Source organism: Heteronotia binoei, chromosome 10 (genome assembly GCF_032191835.1).
Source record: "Heteronotia binoei isolate CCM8104 ecotype False Entrance Well chromosome 10, APGP_CSIRO_Hbin_v1, whole genome shotgun sequence".
NCBI classification, from domain to species: domain Eukaryota; kingdom Metazoa; phylum Chordata; class Lepidosauria; order Squamata; family Gekkonidae; genus Heteronotia; species Heteronotia binoei.
Genome location: NC_083232.1, coordinates 30,435,632 through 30,441,631, shown reverse-complemented (window position 1 = coordinate 30,441,631; position 6,000 = coordinate 30,435,632). Strand labels below are relative to the sequence as shown.

The 6,000-nt window shown below is 44.4% G+C and overlaps 1 protein-coding gene across 1 annotated transcript in view; it reads left to right on the top strand.

Moving 5' to 3' along the window:
- The first annotated feature begins 1,001 nt into the window (after positions 1 to 1,001).
- JCAD (junctional cadherin 5 associated) overlaps positions 1,002 to 6,000 on the top strand; it is a 93,633-nt gene continuing 88,634 nt past the window's right edge. Inside the window, exon 1 of the mRNA XM_060248223.1 lies at positions 1,002 to 1,283. The gene's annotated coding sequence lies outside the window, so the exon portion shown is untranslated. The remainder of the gene's footprint in view (positions 1,284 to 6,000) is intronic.

Here is a 6,000-nt window from a genome sequence, read left to right as displayed (position 1 = left end):
AGCATTAGATTAGCAGTACTGCTCACAACCTGAGTTTGATCCTAGCGGAAGCTGGGTTCAGGTAATCGGCTCAAGGTTGACTCAGCCTTCCATCCTTCCAAGGTCGGTAAAATGAGTACCCAGCTTGCTGGGGGGGGGGAAAGGTAGATGACTGGGGAAGGCAATGGCAAACCACCCCATAAAAAGTCTGCCGTGAAAACGTTGTGATGTGATGTCACCCCAGAGTTGGAAATGACTGGTACTTGCACAGGGGACTACCTCTACTTTGTAGGCTTGATCGGTGATCAAAGATCCCTTCTTGGTCTTTAAGGTGCTCCTGGACTTGAATCTACCGTTCTTCTACAAACCAACACATCTACCATCTGAAACTACCATCGTAAGGGGAAATAACGTACGCCACTAAAAACTCTGCCATACTAAATGTATTAGGGGCAGATCTCCCAAAGTCCAGATAACCGATAAAAGATATTGCGCGCAGTGTTCCCTCTAAGCTGAGTTAGTGTGAGCTAGCTCACAGTTTTTTGGCCTCTGGCTCACACATTTTTGTCTTAGCTCAGGAAAAATGGCCCCAGGGCAAACTAATTGATGCAGCAGCTCACAAGGTAATGCCAGTAGCTCAGGAAGTAGAATTTTTGCTCACAAGACTCCACAGCTTAGAGGGAGTACTGGTTGCATGGATGGCACATTTCGGAACAGTGTGGAATCAGAGCCACAGGAGGACATACCAGGTGGGTGCTGTTTCTACTGGAATTCTCTTTGGAAGGTGCTGGGCACGACCTTTGATAAGACATCCTCACCGAAGATGGCTTGCAGGAACTACATAGGCTCTGCCGTTCCGTGTGTCAGTCCCTGGCATGAAATTCCACACATGCCTTTTATTTAGGAAAGAACACAAGCACATGTTATCTTACTCCTCTGGAATTTTACACCAATCTTTAGCATGTTGGTTTAAGCATAATTGGCTGGGGGGGTGGTGGTGGTCTTTTGAAATGTATCTCTTCACCCCAGGTCCTTCTTTCCCCTGACTTGGAGCTGTTGGCTTCTCCAGCGGTGAACGCGAAGCATTAGATTGCAAACGTACCTAATCCATCTCTCCTCCCCCAAGACTGGAAATCCTGTGGTTAAAATAACACAGCCTCTATTCAGAGCACAAACTTAGAGCCGCTCGCTGAAGCGGGATTGAAAGAACTCTCCACAGACAGACGAGTCCGTTGGGGTGGCTTTTTATCCTTCTCGTTCTGATCCATGATAGGAACTCCCAGTCTCTGCTGTTTGCATTCAAGGTAATGATTTTCTTGGGCTCTTTGTGTGTATGTGTGTGTGTGAGTGAGTGAGAGAGAGAGACAGAGAGAGAGACAGAGTGAGATGGAAGGTGGCTGCAAAACTGTTGCTATTAATATCTTGAGAAGCATTTGGGTGAAAAGACTTCTGGGCTTATGAGTGGTCAGCTGGCTTCATGGCTATTCTTGGACTTACAACCTGAGTGAAATGATGGCATGACTCTCTTTTACTATCGTGGACAGAGAGTAGCATGCAGGACTTGGGAATCACATGGCACAGAACTGTGTGTTTTGGAAACTGGGACAGAAACTTGGGACAGTGGCAAAAATACACTGGTTTATGGGAGATTCCTCTACCCCAGCCTGACTTCTTAGCTGAAAACATGAAATACACCAGCTCTGGGGATCTGTCCAACTGGTGGGATCCCTGAGCCAAAGGCAGATGCTGCGGCTGACTGGATCACACAAGCTCTGTTTACAGTGTCGGTCCTAATGCTGTTACAATAACAAGACTGCCCTGTGTTCGAGAGCAGTCCTTGAAGGCAGGCTCGCCGATAATTAAGCACCTCTCTGTCCACTGGGCTGCTTTCAAAGGCTCAGTGAGGGATGGCTCTGGAAGAAAAACCTCTTTTATGCTGAAATGCAAATAACAAAGCCGTGTCAGGCAAAGAAAGACCATGAAAAAGAACTCTATACATCGCGTTCAGTTGGGCAAACACTGCCCACGTCCTCCTACTCCTCTTCATGCTGTGCAGATAATGAGAGGGAAATTTTAAACCCCGGTTAGATGATCTGATGTTCAGTGCAAACTAATGGCCACAATTTAAATTTAAATATGTACATAAAAAGGGAATTGCTTCACTGACATTTTTTGTGATTTTGATGTAGCTGCCAAATCCTCCTTAAGCTGAGTTTCCCAAATGCAGCCTGCTGTCTATAACAGAATATTGCACCCTGATCTAGATCACTTTTGGGAGGTTTTTGAGAAGTTTTTGGTTTCAGTCAATATGTGGGTATTAATTAATTAATATTCTGCCCTTTCCCGGGAGCAGGCTCAGGGTGGATAACAGCATAGATAAAGCAACAGTTAAAATTTACAATTAAAATCAAAACAATATGAAGCAATACAGTAAAACTATAGGCAAATTATAGAGCATAGATGGCAGTTTCAGTTGGGCATATTCTACAATTCAGTGTACTGATGGTCTAAAGATACAATGACTGATGGTGTAGCAGCAAAGATGGTATCGCAGCAAAAAAGGCCAGCTGACCGAATAGGACGCCCGTTGTCTCAACCAAAGGCCCAGCAGAATAGCTCCATTGTACAGACCCTACGGAAAGGTAACAAATCAGTAAGGGCCCAGATCTATGTGAGGAGGTGATTTCATCAGGTCGGAGCCAAGGCCGAAAAAGCCCTGGCCCTGGTTGAGGCAAGTCAGACGTACTTCAGGCCAGGGACAGTCAGTAGGTGTTGCGAGCCGGATCTTAACAATCTTCAGGGCACATATTGGGAAAGGCAGTCCCATAGGTATGTTGGTCCCAGGCCATATAAGGCAGGGTTGTTGAACTCATTTGCTATGAGGGCCAGATCTGACATACATGAGACCTTGTTGGGCCGGGCCATGTCAGACTGAGCCATGTGTGTGTACCTATTTAAGATTAGGTAGCAGAGATATAAACTTTATAAAAGACACAAACACAATTAAATATATATTTTTTAAAAATTTAAAACATGCTTAATACGTTAGCACTTGTTGGTTCTCCCGTGGGATCCAGGGAACTGGGCAAAGGAAGCTCTGGCTCTTTCCTTCCTTCCCTGGGGACCAAGGGGGTGGGGGTGGGGGGAGCCTCAGTCAATAGAAGGAAGAGAGATTTGGCTGTGTGATTGAGAGAGCCTAGAAAAACAAGCTCTGCCTCCCCCCCTTCCTCTCCAAGGGAGGAGCCTCAGCCAATAGAGAAAATAGAGGTTTTGCTTTGTAGCTCCTGTGCAATTGAGCAAGCCTTGCAAAGCAAGCTGTTACGCAGAAGGAAGTCCCTGCTATACTTGTAAGGTAGTAAACAACTATTATTTAACCTAAAATGGAACATTCCAATCTGGAACTGAATGACACAAAAAAGTGGGGAGGCCCACAAAAGTACCTGGCCTTGTGTCAGTAGCAATTACATAGACTGGAGATAGTAATATTGCCAATATATACCTTCCAGTTTAGGTCCTAAAAAGTACAAGGAAAATCCACTTATAAGGGCTGATGTAAAATCCATATGTATCAGATGCCTAACTAATTAAACTCCAGATTGTTTACTGCCTTACAAGTATAGCAGGAACTTTGTTATATGTTGTAATCTATATTATTTGACTTCTGAAGAAGGTTCTAGTGGGCCAAAATGTATTGGGTCCTACTGCAGTACTGAACTCTCTGCTCATGACCTGAGTTCGATTCCAGCAGAAGCTGGATTCAGGTAGCCGGCCCAAGGTTGACTCAGCCTTCCATCTTCCGAGGTCGGTAAAATGAGTACCCAGCTTGCTGGGGGGAAAGTGTAGATGACTGGGGAAGGCAATGGCAAACCACCCCGTAAAAGTCTGCTGTGAAAACGTTGTGAAAGTAACATCACCCCAGAGTCAGAAACATAAGAACATAAGAGAAGCCATGTTAGATCAGGCCAATGGCCCATCCAGTCCAACACTCTGTGTCACACAGTGGCAAAAAATTTATATATATACACGCACACACTGTGGCTAATAGCCACTGATGGACCTCTGCTCCATATTTTTATCTAAACCCCTCTTGAAGGTGGCTATGCTTGTGGCTGCCACCACCTCCTGTGGCAGGGAATTCCACATGTTAATCACCCTTTGGGTGAAGAAGTACTTCCTTTTATCCATTTTAACCTGTCTGCTCAGCAATTTTATCGAATGCCCACGAGTTCTTGTATTGTATCTACTTTCTCCATCCCATGCATTATCTTGTAAACCTCTATCATGTCACCCCGCAATCGATGTTTCTCCAAGCTAAAGAGTCCCAAGCGTTTCAACCTTTCCTCATAGGGAAAGTGTTCCAGCCCTTTAATCATTCTAGTTGTCCTTTTCTGGACTTTCTCCAATGCTATAATATCCTTTTTGAGGTGCGGCGACCAGAACTGCACACAGTACTCCAAATGAGACCGCACCATCGATTTATACAGGGGCATTATGATACTGGCTGATTTGTTTTCAATTCCCTTCCTAATAATTCCCAGCATGGCGTTGGCCTTTTTTATTGCAAACGCACACTGTCTTGACATTTTCAGTGAGTTATCTACCACGACCCCAAGATCTCTCTCTTGGTCAGTCTCTGCCAGTTCACACCCAATCAACTTGTATTTGTAGCTGGGATTCTTGGCCCCAATGTGCATTACTTTGCACTTGGCCACATTGAACCGCATTTGCCACGTTGACGCCCACTCACCCAGCCTCAACAGATCCCTTTGGAGTTCCTCATAATCCTCTCTGGTTCTCACCACCCTGAACAATTTAGTGTCATCCGCAAACTTGGCCACTTCACTGCTCACTCCCAACTCTAAATCATTTATGAACAAGTTAAAAAGCATGGGACCCAGTACTGAGCCCTGCGGCACCCCACTGCTTACCGTCCTCCACTGCGAAGACTGCCCATTTATACTCACTCTCTGCTTCCTGTTACTCAGCCAGTTTTTATTTATTTTATTTATTTATTCGGGACTTATATCCCGCCCTTCCCACGAGTGGCTCAGGGCGGCTTCCAACAGTTTATCAAGCATAAAATTAAACAATTTTAAGTATAAGCAATTAAATAATTAAACAGATAAAAGCTTAAAAACCAGTACGTTTCAATTTCATAAAACAGTAAAAGCTTAAAACCAATAACATTTCAATTCAGTTTTTGATCCACAAGAGGACCTGTACTTTTACTTCATGACTCTCAAGCTTTCTAAGGAGCCTTTGATGAGGAACTTTATCAAAAGCTTTCTGGAAGTCAAGGTAAACAACATCTATCGGGTCTCCTTTGTCCACATGTTTGTTCACCCCCTCAAAGAAATGTAACAGGTTAGTGAGGCAAGATCTTCCCTTGCAGAACCCATGCTGAGTCTTCCTCAATAACCCGTGTCCATCAATGTGCCTACTCATTCTGTCCTTGATAATGCTTTCTACCAACTTTCCCGGTATTGAAGTCAGACTGACTGGCCTGTAATTTCCCGGATCTCCTCTGGAACCCTTTTTAAAGATGGGGGTGACATTTGCTACCTTCCAGTCCTCAGGAACGGAGGCAGATTTCAATGAAAGATTACAGATTTTTGTTAGAAGATCCACAAGTTCAACTTTGAGTTCTTTCAGAACTCTTGGACGTATGCCATCCGGACCCGGTGACTTGTTAGTTTTTAATTTGTCTATCAGTTGTAGGGCCTCCTCTTTTGTCACCTCAATCTGACTCAGGTCTTTCAACATCCCTTCCAAAATTAGTGGTTCTGGAGCATGCAAAAAGTTCTCATCTTCCACAGTGAAGACGGAGGCAAAAAAATTCATTCAGCTTCTCAGCCATTTCCCTATCCTCCTTCAGTAATCCTTTGACCCCATGGTCATCCAAGGGCCCCACTGCCTCCCTGGCTGGTTTCCTACTTCTAATATATTTGAAGACATTTTTATTGTTGGTCTTTATGTTTTTTTGCAATATGCTCCTTATAGTCCCTTTTTGCCTGCCTGATT